A 22,965-nucleotide genomic window follows, 5' to 3' on the forward strand; every position below is an offset into this window, starting at 1 on the left:
GATAACCTCCTCCACTCAGGATCCCTAACCTAATCACACCAACAAAGTCTCTTGTGCCATGAAGGTGACAGATGTGCAGGTCCCAGGGGTAAGGATGTGGACCTCATTGGGGGCTATTGTTCTGCCCACCTCAGAGGACCATGGTGAAGGTTCAGTGAGGAAGCTCACTTCATGAGCACTTTGCATGGAGCCCAGCACACAGATGGAGCTCAACAGATGTAAGTTAAATATTCATTCTGTAGGTGACTCACCTCCTCCACGCCCTCTTGCAGTTTGAGGACAGAATGTACCAGACCCTGGAATTTAGATAATGGGGGTCTTGTAGGAACTGCTCAGGAGTTTGGACTTAGACCTGTGGCTGTAGGCAGCCCTGGGGGCTTTGAAGGCCAGGGAGGGTCATGATAGATACATTGTTTAGGATGAACTTGTTGACCACAGTGTGGCTTGTAGGAGACGAAGAAGGTGCCAGCGTGATGGGATGGAGGCTGCACCTTGGTCCAAGTGAGATGAGCAGGACTGGACCTGGGCTGTGGAGCAGGGTTTCAATTCAAGAACCATTTCAGAGGTGGAGGTGGGAGGCCTTGACTGGTTGGGGGCATGGGGTAAGGAAGAATCCAGGATGACTCCTAGCTTTTGACTTTAGTTGTTGGGGACGTTAGCATCATTGACTGAAGATGGGGAGCAGGGAGGAGGAGCAGATTCCAGGGGGTGGGGAATGGTGAGCTCAGCTCAGGGCTTGCTGTGTTAGAAATGCCAGTGCCAGGGCAGGAACATTCGAGGGAGTCAGATAGATGGGTCTGCCCCTTGGGGGAGAAAATGGGGCCAGGGACAGCTTCTGAGAGCCGAGGTGGGACCTGAAAGCCTGCTGGTGGGTCAGAGACCCACAGTGGGAAGGAGAGGGATGGAGGATGGCCATCGGGAATCCAAGGTGTTCATGGAACTGAAGACGAGTGGTCAATGACAGGGGAGCCATAGCCATGATGGGGGTGGCCCAAGAATGCAGCCCCTCACACTCATCCACAAGCAGCTGGACCTGCCAGAGGACTCTCATCCATGTCTGTACACCTGGAGCCACACTTGGGTGGCATGAAACATCCCTCCCATTTTCGAGGAACTTACAGGTATAACCAATAGCATCACATTGTTGGGTTTAATCTGTAGAACCGACCTGCTCTAGAGGGATTTACCTCTTCTCTTTTAAGATGAAGATGTCGAGGCTCCACAAGGCCCAGACACTTTCTTGAGGCCCATAGCAAGTAGGGGTCTGAGCAAGGGTTTGAATCCATGTCTCCTGACTGCCACGGGTTCTAAAGCCTTTGTGCAGACCCCATGCATGTGGACATTCCAGGCTGCCCAGTCACAGGCCTTCTTCAGCTATGTTTTGAGTGAGGCTGAGACTTGGCTTTGTGCTCAGACTACAGACCCAGGCCCTGGTGTGGAGCATCCCTTGGGAATTCCAGTAACAGGTGGGAAGCCCCAGGGGGCCTCAGGGGTCTTGGGAGCCTGGAGACTTAGAGAGATGGGGAAAGAACTTCAGACCCAAGACCCTTTCTTTTCTCAGAGGAAAAGAAGGTCCCACACTCCGCAGTCTCAGGCATCTCATCGACGTCCCACCCATGAGGAGCTGATAGTGGAAGCTCTCTTTGGAACCTCAAGGTGGGATCTCAGGGCAAGGGTCCTAAACAGGGCTGGCCTCCAGCCTTCCAGAATGTCATAGTCATTTATAGTAATAGGGCTTCTAATATGTGCCAGGCTCTATTCTGAGTGCTTAACATAAAGTAACTCAGTGACTCTTGGAACACTGAAAAAGTAAAATAGAATTTAAAAAAATTAAAAAAATAATACGTTATTAAAATATAAAACCTTAAAATGTCAAAAAAAGAAAAGAAAAGGAAAGGAAAGGAAAGGAAAAGGAACTCATTGACTCCTCAAATGGCCCTGGGAAGTAGGTACTACTGATATTCCCCATTTTAGGTGAGGGCCCAGGTGTAATGGTCACTGGGCCACTTCTGCTCATTCCTACGATGTTAGGGACAGAGAGGTAGGAGGCAGGACAACCCAGCCTAGCTTCTCCTCGAAGAGGAGAAGGTTGGATCCATTTTGGTCTTTCGTTCCCATGAGGCAATGGGAGGGGAGCGGGGAGGTCACAGGAGGAAGGGCCAGAGTTGGGCAGAGTTCCCTCCAGCAGGGATCAGGACTCTGGGACACCTTCTTCTTCTTCTTCCTTTTCTCCTCCTCCTCCTCCTCCTTCTTCCCCTTTAAAGATTTTATTTAGGGGCGCCTGGGTGGCTCAGTGGGTTAAAGCCTCTGCCTTCAGCTCAGGTCATGATCCTCAGGGTCCTGGGATTGAGCCCTGCTTCGGGCTCTCTGTTCAGCAGGGAGCCTGTTTCCCTTCCTTTCTCTCTGCCTCCCTCTTTGCCTACTTGTGATCTCTGTCTGTCAAATTAAAAAAAAAAAAATTATTTATTTAAAAGAGAGCAAGTAAGAGAGAGCATGAGAGGGGAGAAAGTCAGAGGGAGAAGCAGACTCCCCGCGGAGCTGGGAGCCCACGTGGGACTCGATCCAGGGACTCCCAGACCACGACCTGAGCTGAGGGCAGTCGCTCAACAAACTGAACCACCCAAGCCGCCTCTGGGACACTTTCTGACCCTGAGTAGCGCCCCCCCGCCGCCCCCCCCCCCCCCCCCCCCCCCCCGCTCCCCTGCAAGCCTCTCTGAGTTTTAATTTCCTCATTCACAGAACAAGACAAAGTGCTCCTTCCTCCCACAGGGGTGGTGGTGGTGGTGGTGGTTGTCTCCTCCCAACTCTCCTTCTCCTTTACCACCGTCCCCTCAGCCAGCAGGAACCATTACCTGCTGGCCAGGACCTGTTCCAGGCGCTTCTCATCATTGCGCCTTTCCCCCCTCCCTGCAGCCCTGCAAAAGAGGCGTTAGGATCCCCGCCCCCCCCACCCCCACACGGACAGAGGAAGACACTGGGGCGCAGAAAGGCAAAGTCACTTCCCTGAGGCCCCCCCAGCCTGTAAGTCACAGTCAGGCCTGGACACCAGCCTGAGATGCTCCACCACACGGTCACCCAGGGATCCGGTCTGGCACCCAGCGGGCACTCGGCACACACGGCACACACGGGTTTCCCTTCTCTTCTGCTCAATATTCCCTTGGAAAAGGCCTCCCTCCTCAAAGTCCTCCCTGCCAAAAGCCACAGGCTTTCTGTTGGAAGTTAAAAGATCCCCGTAGGCCTGAAAATGGGGCAAGGGGCCCCTGCTCGCCTCCCCCTCCACTCTCCTGCAGCCCCATTGGACACCCCCATCCCAGGGACCTGCCTTCCCCACCAGCATCTTTGCCAGCTCCCGGGAAATTTGGAGCCCCTCTACAGCAGGGAATCTAAATTTAGACCCCGTGCTCCGTTAACTCTGTGAATAATGCTAATTAGCATAACAATTCTTCCTGCAATTAAGTTGGGGAGGGGGTGAGGAGGTGGTGCTTGGCCCAAGAGGAAATTACACAGGGAGGCCTCCCTTATTGCTAGTTTTGGGAGTCCTCACTCAAGGTGTCTACTTGGCGTGGCTCTCTTCTTGGATGGCTGGATCCAGAAAATGCCCATTTGGGGTGGAGGGAGGGAGTGTCTGTCTCTAACCTTATTGTGATGTGTTATTGGTGCGTGTATCAGAGTGCAGCTCGGGGCCCTGCATGGCAGTGAATTAGGTTTTGTAAGCAAGCTGTCACCTGCTCTGAAGGGTGTGAAAAAATTATGAACTGCATTGTCCTGGAAACCACGAAATAGCACCTCCTCCCTGAAGTAAACACATAAGTTTGGGAAAGAAAGTTAAAATGAAGTTATATTTGGATTTTAGATTTATCCATTTCAGGAGATTTGCCAACGCTCTTGTTTGACCCAGCAATGGCAAGTTGCCTAGCTGGGGGTCAGGATCACCCTCCAGTCCAGAAGCCACCAGCTGAGCCCCGAGACTCCACCTGCTGCTTCCATCCTTCCCTGGAGAATGTCAGGAAGTCCGACACCTCCACTAGCTGGGCCAAGGTGTGGCCTTTCCCTGGATTTCTTGAATACTGTCATGGCCTTTTTTTCTTCCCCAGACTCTACCTCCATTCTCATCTCCTTCTCTGGGCTTTCTGAGTAGCATAGAACAGAGAAGAACTCTCCTCCATTGTTCTGGTGACTATACCTCTATTGATCCAGCCTAACTTAAGGTTACACTTTCGTCAGCAGCTCATTTGGAGCTTGTGGACAGCTAAAACAGCAATGAAAGTCTTCTTTCCTTCCTTCCTTCCTTCCTTCCTTCCTTCCTTCCTTCCTTCCCATGTTTCCTATTTGTGTTAGGTATTTTGCTGTTCTCTGGGAATATGAGTGAAAAATGAATCAGACCTAGTCCCAACCTCGGTGGAAGGCACAGACTACACGGGGAGAGGGAGAATGGGCATGGGATCCAGTATGAGGGGCATTAGGAGGGAGGCAAGTGTGAAGGGGACCTCTGGGAAAGGCTGCCTCTGGGGGCGTGAGGTGAACTGGACCAGAAAGGATGACAGGACTTTGGCAGCTCGTGTTCACAAGACCTTCTGCCAGTTCAAGTCCTTCCATCTTTTGTGACAGAGACTCTAGTACTTGAAAGTAGGGGCAGGATGTTAGGCAGATCTTCATGAAAAGCTGTCTTGGTGCTGGACCATCCGTGGTGAGCCTGGGACGTGCCATCCAAATAAATGAGCTCCTTGTCTTGTTTTGGGCCATCCACAGAATTGACCCAGGTGCCCTAATATGTTCCATCTGTGCCACTCTGGAACATTATAAAGAAGAAAGGACCAGTCTGAGAATCTTTGGCAAGTTCGTTCAGTGGCTCAGTTGCACACATTGATTCTTCTGTCCTCACTTGCCCCCCATGGCCTTCTATCCATTTTCTCACCGGGGGTTAGCTCTGCCCCTCTTCTGCCTGCTGCCCTGACCACTCTCCTCCTTCTGTGTGCTTACCTAGCTGTCCCTTGGTGCCCTAGGGTTTCTCGGTGCTGCGCGTTGAGTGCTTTCTCCTTTCTAGGCTCTCTGCTAGGTGCCTGGGGACATGGAGTCCTTGGAGGTAGATACCGTTCAGTTTGGTCAGCTTGTTAGCTGGAACCACAGAAGTTTCTATGGCTTAATCCAGGGTTCCTGGGTCGGGAAGTGGGAGAGCTGGGATTTGGTACCGCATCCCATGCGCACTTCCCTTTTCCTCAGGGCAGAGCCCTTGGAAAGAGATTCAAGTTCCGTACTCAGTTCAGCGGCTGTCATTTCTGGAGCCTGACGAGTGACTGCTAGGTGGTCTGACCCACGTTCTCACTTACAGGCTGCTGAGAGGCCCGGCACATGACCCACTGTCGCGCGGGACCCTCGGTCTGACCTATACGTTGGCACACAGTCTAACATGTGGATAGATGAATAAAAAGCTGAAACCCAGCTCAGCCCTGAGCTTTGAGCTGTCCGATCCTCCCTGCTCTCTGGAGCCAAAGCCAGGGCAGAGGCAGGCAGACCGGTCTACCGTGAGAGGCAAGGCCACATTCTTCCTTGTGAAGACAAGGCCCACTGAAGAGAACTGGGCAGATGGGATGACGCTTGGTGTGCACGCACGTGTGCACACACACACACACACACACACACGTGAGGGCTGGTACCCTCTGCATCGCCATGCAGAGCGAGCTGCTGGCTCTCGGGGATGATGGATGCCTCTCCGTGTGTCGCTCAGCTCTGCCTCCCTCCTTATTCTGCACGCAGGGCTCGCTGAGTAAATGGCTCTACCCGGCTGCCTGGCAGGGGTGGTAGATGGAGGGACTGGGGGAGGGAGGGAGGAGGAGAGCCATTTGTCTGGGGCACCGGGAGGGGAGCTGGCCACTTACGGCTGTGATGGATGGCGATTCTGCTCTGCCATCTGTTGGGGCTGGCAGGCTGCTTAGCACAGTTCTGCACACCTGGCTGGGGCGTCCCTGTGGAGTGGGCCCCGCCTTGACTGGGGCCTGGGGACAAGGCTCCTGATGCCCTGGGGCAGGAGGCGGACAGGGAGGAGCTATGCAGTGCTCTCTGAGCCCCAGTGAGGGAAAGATGACACATACTCTGACCAGAGGACCTGGGGGGTCAGATCTGCCCACCCCTCACCCACTCACCTGCTTTCTTTACCTGTAGCCCAGGGCCTCCGTGAAGAGAAGCAGGGTCACCCCTCAGCATCCCTGGGCCAGGCAGAGCCCATCAGAACTCAGCGGTCTACTTTCCTTGGTAAGGAAGGTGTGCAAAGCCCCGGCACTGCATTTAGTCCACGCGAGCTGAAGAGAAACAAAGCAAGTTGGGCCACACTTCTCACCCAGCCCCCGTGAGCGTGGGGCCATAATGATGCGTTCAAGGTCAGCCAGCTGCTTGCACGGAAGACGGGAGGGAAGTGTCTTGGCCCTACCAGCCACACTCTGGGCTGTGCCTACCCTCGAGGATTCCAGAATGTTCACGTTGTCAGGGTCCCTGGAGGTCAGTGACTCAAAGTCATTGAATCTACAGGTGGGAAGCCCACATGCCGAGAAGGAGGCTCAGGCCTACAGCAGCCTGTCTTTCCTGTTCTAACTTTCCCTCACTTCCCAGCTGGCCTTGACCAGGGGCCCAGAACTAGACTGTGGCTGCCAGGCCCTGCCTTAGTGCTTGGCCTCCCTTGGTTGCCCCTCCTCGGGGCTCTACTGCTCCCCCCAAACCTTCATCTGCCGGTCTTACCTCATTCTCTCCTGCAGGTCACACCGTATGGGCTCCAGCCTCTTCCCAAGAGCTACCTCACTGCCCACGTCAGAGTCCAAACCCCATGACCGTGGGGCCCCCTCCTCCAGGACGAGAAGGGCAGCGCTGGGGGAGCTCGTGCAGTGCCCGGCTCAGGCTGATTCGGGAAGGCACGGTGGAGCCTGGAATCTAGTCCTCCAGGCCGGTCAGCAATGAGCTGACCTTCAAGCTCAGCCCTGGGTGGAGTTTAGATCGAAAAAAAGAAAAACAGAAAGTGGGACATTTTCTGTTTCTGCCCTGAATCTTCAGGAGCAAACGCATAGCTTGTCCAGGCATCGGAGCCTGTCCACTTTACAGTGGAGACAGGGATGCTTCAGGTGGAAGAGACGGGGTGAGCAAAGGCATGCTAGTGAGAGAGTCAACAGAAACCACGATTTTTGTTCGGTTGAAAGCGAAACAGCAAAGAGCCATCACCTGCTGTCCCTGCCTTCGTGGAACTGCTCCGCTGCAGAGAGGAGAGAAACAATGCAAGGGAGAGAACAAAATGCTCCTAATTCAGAGGGAATTAAGAAAGGAGGACATGATACCGCTGCAACCTAGCAGGGCTTCTTGGAGGAAGTGGCATTTTAACTTCCGGGTCTTGCTGGATCCTCCTTTCCTGTAGGATTTGGGGACAAGAGGCAAGAACACTCTCAGGGACCAGGGATAGCAAATAGAGGGTATCACCCACCTTCTCTCCCAGCTCTGAAAAAGGAAGGGAAATGCTTCTGGCCCCGTGTGTGTCTGCGCTGGGAGGGGCTCATTCCTCCAGAGCGCAGTTTTGGGACAACCTTGGGAGAGGCATTATTATTTCCCCTGCCACCACAGAAAGGGAGGTTCAGAGAGGTCAAGTGATTTGCCAGAGGTCATGGAGCCTGGAGGTGGCAGATTAGGGATGGCACAGGCCAGGTCTCTGACTCTAAAGACAGCCTGTGCTTTTCCGGCACCATTAACACCCTGTGGGAGACTCAGCTCCTGGCAGGTAAGTGGAGCTGCCGGCAAGGCAAGGGGTTGGTTCCTCGGGTGGCCCTGGCCACCGGAGATGAGCGCTGAAATGCCAAGCCTGCTTCTCGACGTGACAGCTGGGCTTTGTTTGTCGGGGCAGCTGTGGGCTGCAGCGCTCCTATGAGCTGGGGAAGTCGGGTGCCCCAGAAAAAAGCAAGAGCATAATTTGGCTCCTCTTAATTGATTTGCAAATGTACTGAAGAATGGTGGTAATTCCTGTAAATTTTACTCTCATTCAAATTTTGGAGGTAAACATAATGAGAGAGGAAAGTCAGCATCACATAATGGAGGAAGAAAAAGGTCTAGCATTTTATTTTATTTTTACCCTGGGCCCAACGAAGGCAAATTCACTATGAATACCTCATTATTTGAATTTCAAATATTTCTCACGAGTTGAGCACAAAAGGAAACTTAAAAAAAATATTAACACACACTCACATACTTTTATACCCTGAGCCATTTCTCCTCTTGAATATGTGACTCAGAATGTCCTAGTTTAGGTTATAATAGCACGATTGCAAGAATCAATCAGCACAAGATAGAGGTGTTTACTCAGAAGCGCTTAGAAAGGACATCACTCAGAAGAACATTAATATCTTAAAACATTGAAATTATCTTTACCAAAGAACGTTAGCTAGAAGCATTAATATTTGGGAGTTCTCTTTTGCTTGCAAAGTGTGTACATGCAGATAAGCCCAGAGGTCAGGGTGTAGAGGAAAGCCAGGAGGTATTTTCTTTGAATGAAAGTGAGGCATGCTGGAAAAGAGCTCCAGGACTGGATTCCTGAGGCCCCTGGATGGCTCAGTCATTAAGCGTCTGCCTTCAGCTCAGGTCATGATCTCAGGGTGCTGGGATAGAGCCCCACATCAGGCTCCCTGCTTCTCGGGAAGCCTGCTTCTCCCTCTTCTACCCCCCCACCCCCGCTTGTGTTCGTTCCCTCTCTGGATGTGTCTCTCTCTGTCAAATAAATAAATAAAATCTTAAAAAAAAAAAAAAAGAACTGGATTCCTTCCTTCCTTCACTCATATGTGCTTACTCAGCCGTGTAGCCTACAGATTAAACCCCTGGGCTTTGCAGGCAAGCACACCCAGGTGAAAAGCCCCGCCGAGCCACTTGATTAACCGTGCCACCTGAGTGAGTCATTAAATTGCCCAGGGCCTCAGTTTCTACACCGGTAAAATGGGATTAATAATAGTATTAGTCCAGGAGTGACCTTTCAACACACTCAGCATGGGACCAGAACAAAGTAAGTCCTCAATAAATAGTCGTGATGTCGTTGCCTTTCCCATCGAGTGTTTGTGTATCAGGGATGCTGAGTGGGGACAAAGGATAAACGAGATGGCCACGGTATCTCGCCTCCTGGAGTTTCTCATCTAGAAGGGTGAAGGGGCAATTACAGTCATGGTGCTCAAAAGACTGGGCCTGAATGCTGGCTGAACCTAGCCTTTTGCTGTGTGACCTGAGAAAGCCACTTAACCACTCTGGTCCAGACTCCTGTATCTGTGACATGGTCAGGAAGCTCCAACCTGCTACTTAGGGAGGTGTGAAAACCAAGGAGATAAAGCACAAGAAATCTTGGAAACAAGAGTTCTACTGTAGCAAGGCGAGGTCCTAGCTAGGGAAACTTGTGTTCTAGTGCGTTTAACCCCTTCTGAACCCAGGACTCAGGAATCAGGAATGAACACTGAATAATTCTCTTTCTTCTGGGTCAGGTTTTCCAGGACTCTCTGGGTATAATTGACTTACCTTATGTGATCATCATACTAGGAGTTCATGTGTTATTCTGAGGAGAGTGCGGCAGGGGGAAGGGGGGTGGTGGGTGTCAGTTTAGATGAGATCAGACTGGGTTTAGGAAGACAGTTCTGGGTGTGGATGGAGGGTGAGCTGGAGGAGTGAGCAGGGAGACAGAGGGCTCAGGGAGAGGTGACAGAGACTGGGGCCTTGACCCGCTTTGGTTAGGCTCCTCTGAGCCCTTCTCTGGACTAGCCTTGACCCTGGTTTGCTATGCTTGGTCTCTGAGCCTAGTTTTACCAAGAATCCCGCCAAAGCCACATAAGCAAGACTCCTGCCTCCTTCTGTACCTAACCAAATTCCTCTTAGTCATTTTCCACACCTGCCCCAGCATGCTCTCACCCTGCCCTTTGGTGATAAATCCCCAATTTCTCCTGCCATATTTGGAGTTGAGCTCAGCCCTGTACTGACCTAAGATCTGTCTTGTCATTTTTAGCAAATGTCCGGTGCAATTTGACTTAGACACGGGGCAAATTCCGCACCAAGCAGAAGACGGGCCAGAGGGAGTCAGGGGGGAGAGAGCATGCTTTAAAGGTAGAGGAAGCAAGACTGGTTGCAGGGCAAGGACAGGAAGGTGTCATCGGGACCCACCGCAGGCTTCCCAGGGGGAGCCGCGTTGTGGAATTGGCGAGGCCGTGTGGCTTTTGGCAGGAGAATGCTAAGTTCGGTTTTGGATTGTTGGATTTGGCCCGGTTTGCCTTTGGGACCTCCCTTTTGTGCTTCTCCACCTCCTTCCCAAGACGACCACCGAGTTCCATCTGGGCCTGCTACCTCTACCAGTTCCCCTTTCCCCTTCCCTTGAGAAGCCGCTCTCCCTGGTGTCAGGTGTCTAATTTAAACAGCAAATCTGGGCTAACATGCACAGCTCCTCTGCTCAGCTGAGGTATTTGCATTTTAACAGGGACAGTTAGGAGGTAATTTCTTTACCCCACAGACAATGAAATGAGGTTTCAGAGGACACAGACTAATGGTGGAGGAAAGATTTCCAAAGCAGTGCCAAGGGCTTGGGCTTGGAAATCAGGTAAAACGGAGTTGAAATCCAGGTTCAGAAGAGTTCTTTCTCTAAGGCTGGATGCTTCAGGCTGTGCCTCTTTCAAGGAGCTGACCTATCATACCTGGGCCTGTCCCTCAACTTTCTGGGTCTCATGGGGCCTCATTTCTCATTTGGAAGGGGGAGGGCACATGCCTGAACAGGCACACGTATCTTCCCCATCCTAGTAAGTGCGTACTCATTCCCACCCCGCTCCCCAACACGCACACTGGTACTCTTCCTCATGGGTGGCCACCTGCTCACTCCACTCCTCTCTCCCTTGACCTTTGTGCGTGCCGGGTGTTTGGTCTGAATCTCCAGTGTAGCAGAATTCCAGCTGGAAAGCTTGTTGTTTCTAAAGATGGGTGGGGAGGCCCACCCTTGTTGCACTGCAAGGCAGGAGCAGCGGAAGCCAGGGCTCGCAGAAGGCGGCCCTATAATTAATCCCCCAGCCCTCACCACCATTGTCTCTTCCCTATTGAGATCGGCCAATTAGCAGTTCTGCACTCCTCTGTGTGGCAGCCACTTATTAGCGAAGACAAAGGCAGCATTGATTCCAATTTGTCCTGCATTTGGCTGTCTCTAAAGTTAAAGATTGCATTTGGGTATCAGTGCTGGGGAAGAAAACACAGGGGCAATGCAGTGAGAGTGCCTAAAATTAGTTGAAATAATTTTAGCTCTATTGTGAATGGCTAAACTAAATATAAACAGAAGAGAGAAGAAAAATCTCTGTAATGTTAATTACCATAAGCATTAAGTACCCAAAAATGAGGTGTACAATTTGTTTGGTGACACTCTGATAATTAAATCATTTTCTCCCATTGAGGCTCCTTGCAGGTTTATGCAGAGCCTGGCTCTTCCTGAGTGGTTTACTCTGGCTCCAAGGGGTGCTCAAAATTCTGTTTCCCACGTTTTTGAGCCTGCAGTGTCGCTCCAGTCCAGGTGAGTTGGGCTATGTTACTGCTCACTTGAGTAATCACTCAAGTGATTACTAGATCTTGGTTGAGTCTGAGCCCATAGAGGATGAGCTGAGTTTGAGGTCTGGGCTGACGTGGATAGGAGGACTGCTCACTGCCCATCCATCCACCCATCCATCCATCCATCCATCCATCCATCCATCCATTCATCTATCCATCCATCTGTTGGTCTGTCCATCCATCCATCTGTCCATGTTCATGCACCTTTCTGTTGATTCATTCAACCAGCATCTTCTTTTGTGCAAGGCATTGAGGATACAGAGAGAAATAAGATATGGTTCTTTTTCTCAAATCTTCTTGTTGGGGAGGAGGAGGGTGACATTGCATAAAGAACCTCTTATAACACACTGTTAAAAGCCCTATGACAGAAGTATAAAGAAAGTATTTTGAAAGCATCATAGTGAGAAACGTTCATTTTGCCCAAGGAGTCAAGGAAGACTTCTCAGAGGAGGTAACATTAGAACACTTAAAGGAGGAGTAGGCATTCGTTGAGTGGGAAAGTGGGAGAAGGAACAACCCCACCAGAACAGACTGGGCAGAAACAAAGGCCCACGGTTTGGCAGACTTTAGTGAGGGTGAGAAGGCTGGTTTAGGAGGAGAAGAGGGTGAATGAGGGCGGTGGTTGTAAGAGAAGTGGGAAAAACATCCCTGATAATGATGCATTTATTGAGCGCTTACTATGTACCTAGCACTGTGCCGAATGTCTTACCCCCCTTATCTCATGTCATCCTCCCCTCTCGAGATGATTGTCTCCTCCTTATATAAGGAATTCTGGGACTCAGAATCTACAAAGCTGGGAAGACTGATGACTCACAACTGTGTTCTTAGCCATGACACATCCTGTCAGACTGTGGGCCAGACAGAGAAGGGCTTTGAAGCTAAGGAGCTAGGCTTCCTTCTGCAGCTGCTGTGGACATATGTCCAGGAGAAGACACTGACCTGGAGCTATCCACCTCATCCAGTTAAGGAAAGAGGGGTCCATCCATTGTGGACATAGGTGGGGTGGTTTTGCTGCCTGCTTAGTCCTCCTCTTGGCTCTCCTCTTGATTTTTTTTTGTGCCATGTACTTGTCCTTGGTGTCCATGGCCCCACAAAGGCACCGATCCAGGCAAGGAGAAGGTGATTGTGCACAAGTCACTCTCCATGAAGCCCCTTTTATACGTGATCTCTTCTTGCAAAATGGGTCTTATCATCCCATTAATACTGGGAAGGCTCAGCGCTTAGAGAAGTCACATGACTTGGCCAGAATGTCATGGTCCTGGACTCTTACTGGCTCGAAAGCAAAAGTGACTCACTCTTCCATCCTTGCTTCCTTCCTGTTTCTCACCCATCCTGTATCTTTGTGGAAATGACACTGTTTGGAGGGAAGAGGGCTTAGAGAATTCTCTCCAATTTCTCAGTGTCCCAGTGGGATGTGGGGCCTGGAACCCAAAGGAAGCATGATCTGAAGGTGGCCTGACCAGGACTGAACCAGGTTGAGGGTGGAGGGTCCACTGCCTCTGAGGTGACACCGTGCCCCTGCCAGCTACCACCCCATTTGCTTTGGTCTCTTGCGTGTCAAAACTTCCTGAAAGGCTTTCTTTGATTGTGGACTCCAATCCTTCACCCCCCATTCTCTGCTTTGCCCTCTCCAATCAGGCTCTGGCCCCATCACTCCATGGTCAATCAATTTCATTAGGCTCATTAAGAACCTCATGGCCATCTCCCCCTCCTGTTGCTCCTCATCTCAAGGGACTCTGCTGTGGTGTACCCCGTCTCTCTGGCTCCACTCTTGCCTGCTTTCCTCCCTGTGCTCAGATCGCTTCTTCTGGGCTGGATCTTTTTCTCTTCCAGAACTCTTGTTTCTTGCTTTGCTCCTTCACTCACTGTGCTCCAGACCCTGGTTCTTTTTTTTTTCTCCTCTCCTCTCACAGTAGGTTCTTTTTTCTTTTTTTTAACCACAATTCATAGTAAAAAAAGTCATTTTATGTTCCATCACATTAACCACTCCTATATACCACTGAAACAAAGCATTACAAAACCACATATTAATCCTTACTAGGTGCAAGGCATGCTGGTATTTTCATTCTGTTCTCTTCTATTTTATTTCATTGGAAAAAATACTGGATCTTGACCCACTAAACCAATTTTGCAACCCACCAATAGGTTTTCGCCCATCATTTGGAAAATATGGCTCCAACATATCAAACATGTTGCACCTCAGGCCCTTTGCACTTGCCATTCCCACTACCTAGAATGTTCTTTCTCCAGAGAGTCTCATAGCTGCCTCCTTCTTTTCTTTCAAGTTTCAGCTCAAACATCTTCCTCAAAAAGTCTTGCCCTTACTACCCCATCTGAAGTAACTAACTGTATTACCTCCTCTTTCTCCCGCCCGTTATCTGCTCATCCATGCTATTTGAAATTATTATTATTCTTTTTTATACATTTACTCTCCATGATCCTGCCCTAGAGGAGAGCACTTATCTAGTTTTTTCATGAATATGGCTTCAGTGCCTAGAACAGAGGTGACAAAAAATAGGTGCTTAATATGTGCTTGTTCATCGAGTGATAAACTCCGGCTCTATTTGGGCAGCAGCCAACCACACACACTCGTTGAGCAGTTGTGCCAAATCACTGAGTCATATCTATGGGACATTCAGGTCTTATGTGGTGACCTGCAAAAACACTCACAATGGAGAATCATAGAAAATGAGCTGACAGACCAAGTTCAAAGGTAAAATGAGGTAAGTAAACAAGAGAGCCAGTGTGTGTCAGTTAGGCTGGCTTTGGCTGCAAGTATTTAACAATGAACCTGTTTATCTGACATACCAGCAAGTCCAGCACCCACATTCCTTCTGTCTTGGTTCTGGTATCATTTGGGGGGTGTGTATATGTGTGTGTGTGTGTGTGTGTGTGTGTGTGTGTGCGCGCGCGCGCACATGCATACCTTATCCTTAGGCTAATAGCACTTTAAGGTATCATATCCAGAGATCCTGATGCCCCCAAAGAAGGACACTTCTTCCTAGGAGAGTAGAAAAATTTTCAGATATGCCCCTTTCCCCCAAGCTCACTACTTCTTATTGCCTGGAATCAGGTCCCTTATCTACTAAGCCAATCACAGATAAGGGGAATGGAATTTCATGGCTGACCAATACAAATCACATGGGCTGGAATGAGTAATGGGGTATTGGGGTGACATACATACCATGAAATATCCAGAAATATACATCATGTGCTCCCTTACTGCTGCTAGAGGTGGGCTGCGAAATTACTTCTGAGTTTCCCAGCAGCCAAGGCAAAACAGGGAAGCCAAACTGTTTACATTTTTATAGTTCCCTTATGTTTTAAATAAAGCAGGCGCTTGGAAGAACCCCAGATTTTTCTGAAACTGAAATCTGAAAACTTCTGCTGTTGGTCTTCGTAAGTACAACCTTGTGATGGGTCATTTCCAGGCCATACTCCCACGCTCAGCACAGTAGCAGACTGCGTATGACTATCTCTTACAATGCCTCAGTGCAAGCTAAAGGAAAAGCTTTAAAGCCTTGGCACCAAAGTACAATTTAAAAAGTCATTCAGGGGCAGCAGGGAGTTCGAAGTTGTATTCTCTGGCAAGGACCTATGTGCAGATTTTCTCCAGTATTCATGTGTTTTGACAGTTGGCAGAGTAGGTGGGACATTTTTTGAATAAGAATTGAGGAGCCTAACCAGCACATGTACCCGAGTGGATGTCACAGATGTGAGGGTTGTCACATGCTATCTCCCCTGTGCTTGTGAAATTGATACTTTAACGCCGTGGTCAGGGCTTCATCCCTAACTAGGGTGACCACGTCCCAGCATCCCATTTTTCAGCTGGTGTCCTTTGTACTCTTAAATGTGATCCATCTTTCAGAGAAATTATATGGTCTCTCTACACCCATCCCAACTGGAGGTGACCTTGCTAGCCCTCCAATCCAGCTGAACCTCTGAATCTTGAGTCTTTACAACATATGCTTGCTCCTTTACCTGCAGATCTGATCGAAAAGATGCCATCCCTGCCTCTATTGAAGGCCCACAGGTGAGAAGCAGGTACAGAACTATGGGATGCTGCTGCTGCTGCTGCTGCTGCTGCTGTGTGTGTGTGTGTGTGTATGTGTGTGTGTGAGTGTGAAGGGGAGGGTGAGAGTGTGTGAATGTTCTTCTGTACGTGAAGACATTTCAGCATGGGTGTGTCCTGACTGAGCCCGTCTGTGTGTCACGGCATGGCATCCACATTTGAATATCTGTGCAGGTCCTGTCTCTTTAAATGAGCCATGAGCCAAGGTCAGATCGTGGGTTTCCTTCTTTTCGCTAGGGCAACAGACTCCAAACCTGACCCTAACAGCCTCTGTTCCCTTATATTCACATCCCTTCTGCGGAGTCTGGCTGGCCTATGGCTCAATGAACAGAGAGAGTGCAGAGAGCTGGGGCTGTGTTGCATCCTGTCCTCCATCTTGGGAAGTCTGGAAGATTCCTCTTCTGTGCGTTTTGGAGTCTGAGATGGGAACCACGCTGGAGAGATGCGGAGAAGATGACCCGGGTCTTCCCAGAGGAGAGCCCCAGTCTGCAGCCACTCCCTTCAAGCACAAGGCATGGGAAAGAGCCGCCCTGCAAATTCCAGCCCAGCCGAGTCCCCGGATGACTGCCGGCATTCCTGGCTGACCTTTTGTGAGCAGAACCGCCCAGCTGAGCCCCGTCAAGTCTCAGAACGAACCCTCCATGAACTGGGTGCTGGCCCGAGTGCATCGGTTTTGGGGGGATTTGCTAGCCATACTAGAGAGTTGTGATACTTGGGTATCTCTCCCTCTCCCTAGCTGCACACAGGAAAGGGCTGCTGAGCTGGCTGGGGTTGGGGGTCGGTCAGGCAGTGAGGGGTCATGGGCAGACAAGGTCCTGGAGAAGGCAAAGCCTCTCCACCCTCCCTTACTCCCCTTCTGTCCTGCTTTTTTTTTTTTTTTTTCTTCTTCTCTTCTCATCCAGCCTGCATGGGAAGGAGCCCGGGCTCAGGTCTGCCAGGGTCTAAGCAGACGGTAGGCAGTTGGTGCTGGGGTCTGGCCTGGCAGTGCCCTCGGAGCAGGGTCGTAGGCCTGTTGGAATTCCACCAGCATGCCACCGGGCAGACAGGCATCTGCTTAAGTGGGTAATTTCATCAAGGGGGAGAGGCAGTCTACACTGTGCCTGGAATCCTAATGGGGGAGGCCACACAGAGAACACACAGAAGCTCAGGAGTATGGTAGTTGGACCCCAGCTAGTGCCTAAGTTGTGGTTCCTGCCTTGAGATTCAGACCTTTCTGAGCTCTGCAATCAGAAGAAAGCAAGAGGCAGAGAGAAAGCAGATTTGGTATCTACAGACAGAAATGTCCAAGAGCCTCCTGGAAAAACTTGCCTTAAGAAAAGAGGGGAGGAGGGATACAATTAGCTCAAGGAAATAAACCAGCTGGGCAGGAGAGCTGAGTTGGGTAGGAGGGCTCTCTTGCTAGGGTCCCCAGCACAACCTCTGGGCCTGCTTGAGTTCCGGGTCAGAGAAGCCCCTCATTTCTCTGCTTTCTTGGGCTGCAAGTAGCAGAAGCCCACTGGAGTTGGCTTAGGCAGAAAAGGATCTGTGTTGTACAGGTACAGGGAGTCTCCTGGGAGCCAAGGGTAGGGTTGCAGTTAGTCCGGGAGGGCAAGAACCAGGAGCTCTCCTGTTGTTCATTTCTGCTTCCTTCTCATTTTGCTGCACTTGGCCTTCCTCTGCTTCCTCAGGCCCAGAGTACAGCAGGACCCCTCTCAGACCCAGCATTTATCTGTGGCCACCTGCCGAAACAGACTGGTATATGGCCTCTGTCCAAATGCCTGGGAGAGAGATCTGACTGACCCGCAGGGTCAGGTGTCTCCTCTTACCCCGTCAGCGATGGTTGGGGGCATAGCCTGGCAATATTCCGGATGTGGCTTTGGGGCCAGTCTGTGTGTCCGAAGAAGTGATTTCCAGAGCAGGCTGGGGCAATCTCTGACTTTCAGTCAGATGCTGGCGTGCTCAAAGCAGTCAGTGGAGGCCCACAGGGTAACACATTGCCCTGGGAGGATATAGGGGCACTTCTGTCATGTGTGGGATTGGCAGCACTAGGACATCATTTCCATGAGTCATAAAGTAGCAGAGGCTACACGGTGGCCCTAGTGTCCATGACGGACTCCCGAGAGGTCCTGGAGGCTTGTGGGAGGTGGGAACTGGGTGACAGTAGAGTTCCCCTCAAGTAGACAGAGGGCAGAGCCAGAGAATTACCAGCTTGTTGCTGTGAGTGTGAGCCAGTGGCTTGAAAAACAGGTCACATTGCAGTGATGCCCGGTGTCACCTTCCCGTGCCCAGTATCAGCTCGTCATGCCAGCAGCCCTGGGCGTGGATGGGGCATTATCATCTTGCATGCATATATGAGCCAAGCGAGGCTCTGAGGGGCCCCTTACTTCCCACTTCCTGTCACTGACATTTTAGACAGGAAGAGTCCGCAGAGAGCTCCGTCGCCACCTGCCCTGTGTACAGGCAGGGAAACCGAGGGCCAGGACGTTGAAACGTGTGCTCCCCATCACACTGGGAGTCAAGCAATGGAATAAACCCACTGGGCCTTTTTCTTTAATTTCCAGTTATCTTTCTTGCATCACCCAATGGAAGCTTGGCTAGCACACCGTGCATTTCTAACCTGAGGACAAATTCCCCCAACCTGTGGGGTGGACAGGCTCCTGCCCCTGTGGACTGTTTTGGGGCGCACATTGGTTTTCTTTTCCTGAATCCCCCCATCTCCCCCACATCAGCCCCCTACCCTACCCCCACCGCAAGTGTTTCTTTGGGTTTAGCTGATGTGGGACAGCTTAACTAGGACTCGCCACAGATCCTCCTCAGCTAGAAGATTGTAGTCCAGTTCCTGGTCATTCCCCACTCTGGGGCTCCCCTCACCTTGAGGGAAAGCAGAAGGACAATAGCCAGCCAGGCAGCAGTGTGAAGGACACCCCCTCCTGGTCAGACGGCTCTTTGCCCAAGCTCCAGCCAGGCAGCCACTCAGTCTTCAAAGCTCGAGCCTGTGTTACTGCTCTTTTAAAAAAATTTTTTTAAAGCGATAAAATCTGTACATTAAACACTTCATCCTGGCGGTAGCATCACTGACTCCAGCAGCCTGGCAGCTTGATTTTGCAGCAGCTCTGCTGGGGGTTTGGCGGGGGGGGGGGGGGGGCTCCATTACCTCCCGGCTCTGTGGAACTTCACCTCTAAAACACATTTGCAAGGGATATGCTGCGGGTTTGAAGGAGATGCAAAGCAATACTCTTCTCAATAACCCTCAGGTCAAAGAGGAAATCACAATGGAAATAGGAAAATATTTTGAATTGAACAGAAATGAAAATAGGAACAAATCAAAACTTGTGGGAATGCAGTTAAAAGAGTTCTCTGAGTAGGTGTTCTTAACCTGGGGTAAGAACCCGGGGACACTGTGAACTTGGGTGGAAAAATAATGATATATTTATTTAAAATAGCCTGGAGCAGAAATTTAGCATCTCCTTCAATTAGGACTGCCGGTAGAGGACCGCGATGGTATTAGTGGTACGTGTGGTGTCACCAATAGATATCACAGATAATGAATCAACACTGCCCTCCCCAGTTTAAGGATCCAGCTGAGTCATTTTCCCCGCCTCACAATGTGGTCTCACAATGTGCTCCCAGGCTTGCCTAGATACTGGGACACAAATGGCAACAGTTTATGTTTTTTCTTGCTTTATGAGCTATGTCAGCATAAGCACTCAGGAAAGATGTGGCAAATGTTGTCAAAGAAGCGGCATGGGCAAGATTTTCAGGTTACCATACGTAGAGACATCCACAGATGGACTTTGCAAAAAGGACAATTTGCTGGGTTCTTAGAGCAGCCTCCAAAGGCCTCAGATCCACAATCAGCTTCATTTACTTTTTAGAAAACCTTTTCATTTTGAATAGATATAGATTCACAGGAAGTTGCAAAGTTGGTAGAAAGAGATCTCACGGACCCTTAACCCAGTTTCCCTCACTGGTTACATCTTATGTAAATGTGTAAAAATCAGGATATTGGCATTGATAGACAGTGGTATATATTTCTTTTTTTTTTTTTTAAAGATTTTATTTATTTATTTGACAGACAGATCACAAGTAGGCAGAGAGAGAGGAGGAAGCATGCTCCCCGCTGAACAGAGAGCCCGATGTGAGGCTTGATCCCAGGACCCTGGGATCATGACCTGAGCTGAAGACAGAGGCTTAACCCACTGAGCCACCCAGGTGCCCACCTCCTTTTTTTTTTTTTTTAAGATTTTATTTATTTATTTGACAGATCACAAGTAGGCAGAGAGACAGGCAGAGAGAGAGAGAGGACAGTGGTATATATTTCTATGTAGCTATATGTGTAGCTTTATGTAACCACCACAATCAAGATACAGAACTATTCTATCACCACAAAGGAAGATTGTGCTCCACGCTCATACTAGCCTTCATCAGTAAAGATCTCACTCATGCTAGCCTTCATTACTCATGCCCAGCTGTGTCTATCTCTACCCTCTGACAACCACTGATCCATTCTCCATCTTTATAATTTTGTCATTTCAAGAATATTACATAAGTGAGGGGCTCCTGGGTGGCTTAGTTGGAAGCTAAGCGTCCAACTCTTGATTTCAGCTCAGGTTGTGATCTCAGCGTCCGTGCGTTGGGCTCAGCACTGGGCATGGAGCCTGCTTAAGATTCTCTTTCTCCCTCTCCCTCTGCCCCACCGTCCTACTCCTTTTCTAGAGAAGAAGAAGGAGGAGGAGGAGGAGGAGGAGGAGGAGAAGGAGAAAAAGATTACAAAAATGGGGTCAGTATGAGACTTTTGAGATCAGGTTTTTTCACTTAGATAATGTCCTTGAGGACCATTTAAGTTGTGGCATGAATCAGTAATTTGTTCCTCGTTAGTGCTGCATAGTAGTTTACTGTATGGATATACCACAGTTTGTTTAACCATTCAATGATTGTAGGACAATTTAGTTGTTTCCAATTTGGAGATATGAGCAATTGTGTACATGGCTTTGTGTGGACAAGTTTCATCTCTTTGGGATAAGTGCCCACAAGTACAAATGCTGGGTTATATGGGTGTATGTTGTTTTTAAAGAAACTTCCAAATTATTTTCCAGATTGCTGCACTGTCTTACATTTCTGCCAGCGAAGTCTGAGAAACCTGCATCTTTGTCAGCATTTGATACTGTCACCTTTTAAAGTTTTCAAAAAGTGACATTTTGTTGTGATTTTAATCTGCTTCTCCCATGGCTAGTGATGGGGAAGCTCATGTACTTACTTACCGCCTTCTGTTCTCTTCGGTGAAATGTCTCCTTGTGCCTTTTGCCCCATTTCTAATTGGATTTTTTCTGTACTGGTGAGTTTTTAAAAATCATGGTAAAATACACATAATATAAAATTTAATCATTTTCACCATTTCTAAGCATACCACTCAGTAGTGTTATGTATATTGATTGACATTATTGCTGAGCCAATCTTCACAACTTCTTCATCTTGCAAGACTGAAACTCTGCATTCAGGAAACAATTCCCACTTACCCCTCCCCCCATCCCTGGTGACTACCATTATACTTTCAGCCTTTATTAATTAGACTACTCTAGCTAACTTACATGGAATAGAAGGGAATCATACAGTATTTGTCTTTTTGTGACTGGCTTATTTCATTTAGCACAATGTCCTCAAGGTTCATCCATGTTGTAGACTATGTCAGGATTTCCTCCCCTTATTATGGCTGAATAATATTCCATGGTAAAGATACACATTTTTTGTATCCACTCATTCACTGATGATCACTTGGACTCCTTCAACCTCTTGGCTATTATAAATTATGTTGTTATGAACAGGGATATACAAATAGCACTTTGAAACCCTGCTTTCAATTCCTTCAGAGAATTAACCAGAGTTGGAGTTGTTGGGCCATGGGACAGTTCTATTTTTAATATTTTGAGGGAATGTTATTCCATAGTGGCTGGACCATTTTACACCCCCACCAACAGTGCACAAGTGTTTCAATTTTTCCACATCCTTGCCAATACTCATTAATTTCTGTTTTTTGGTTTTTTTTTTTTAAAATAGTAGCAATCCTAATGGGTGTGAGGTGATATACTGTTGAATTTGAGAATTTTTTATTCTAGATGTTAGTTCTTTATCAGATACATGGTTTTCAAATAGTTTCTCCCCATCTGTAGCTTTTATCCTCTTAGCAAGATTCTTTTCAGAGCAAATTTTATAATCTTAGTGAAGTTGAATTTATTGATTTTTTTTCTTTTATGGTTTGTGCTTCTGTTGTTCTAAGAATTCTTCACCAAGTCCTAAGTCCAGAATATTTTCTCCTAAAAGTTTTCATAGCTTCAGGTTTAAATTTAAGTCGATATACATGTGAGTTATTTTTTTATATAAGGTGTTCAGTTTAAGTCAGTTATTTTTTTTTTGCCTGTGGGTGGATATTCAATTGCTCCAACATCATTTATTAAAGACTATTGTATCCATTTCTTTAGCCTGTTAATATGGCAAATTACATTGACTGATTTTCAAATATTGAATCAACCTTGCTTCCTGGAATAAACTCCACTTGACTGTGGTGTACAATTCCTTTTATTCCTTGCTTCACACATTTTCAGCTCTTTTGTTTGGTGCATGCATACTTAGGATTACTATATTTTCTTGGTAGATTGTCTCCTTTATCATTATATAATGTCTACCTCTGTCTGGTCTTTTTTTTTTTTTTTTTTTTTTTTTTTTGCTGTGAGTGCACTTTATCTGATATTAATGTAGCCAGTCCTGCTTTCTTTTGATTAATGTTTGCCTGATGTGTCTTTCCCATTCTTTCGCTTTCAATCTGCTTATATTAATATTTTTGAAGTGAATTTCCTGTTGCTATCGTGTAGTTGGGAAAAAATTCATTCTGCCAGTTCTCCATCTTTTATTTTGTGTATTTAGATAATTACAGTTAATGTAGTTGTTAATATGTTAGGGAGTAAGTCTACCTTTTTTGTTTGTTTTCTCTTATCTCTTTTAAAAATTTCCTTGTTTTTCCCACTTTTCTGTGGATTATGTGAACATCTTAAAAAACTCATTTTGAATTATCTATTGAACTATCTATTTTAAAAAGATTTTATTTATTTATTTCAGAGAGAGAGAGTGAGAAAGAGCATGAGCAGGGGTAGGGGTAGAGGGAGAAAGAGACTCCCCACTGAGCAAGGAGTCCAATATGGGACTGGATCCCAGGATCCTAACTGACTAAGCCACCCAGGTGACCTGAATTATCTATGATATTTTGAGCAATCTTAGCACAGATATTTTTTTAAGTGTTTGTTGTAGGCATTGCATTATGTATACACAACCTTATCTCAGTCTACTGGTGT

This window comes from Mustela erminea, chromosome 10 (genome assembly GCF_009829155.1).
Source record: "Mustela erminea isolate mMusErm1 chromosome 10, mMusErm1.Pri, whole genome shotgun sequence".
Classification (NCBI taxonomy): Eukaryota; Metazoa; Chordata; class Mammalia; order Carnivora; family Mustelidae; genus Mustela; species Mustela erminea.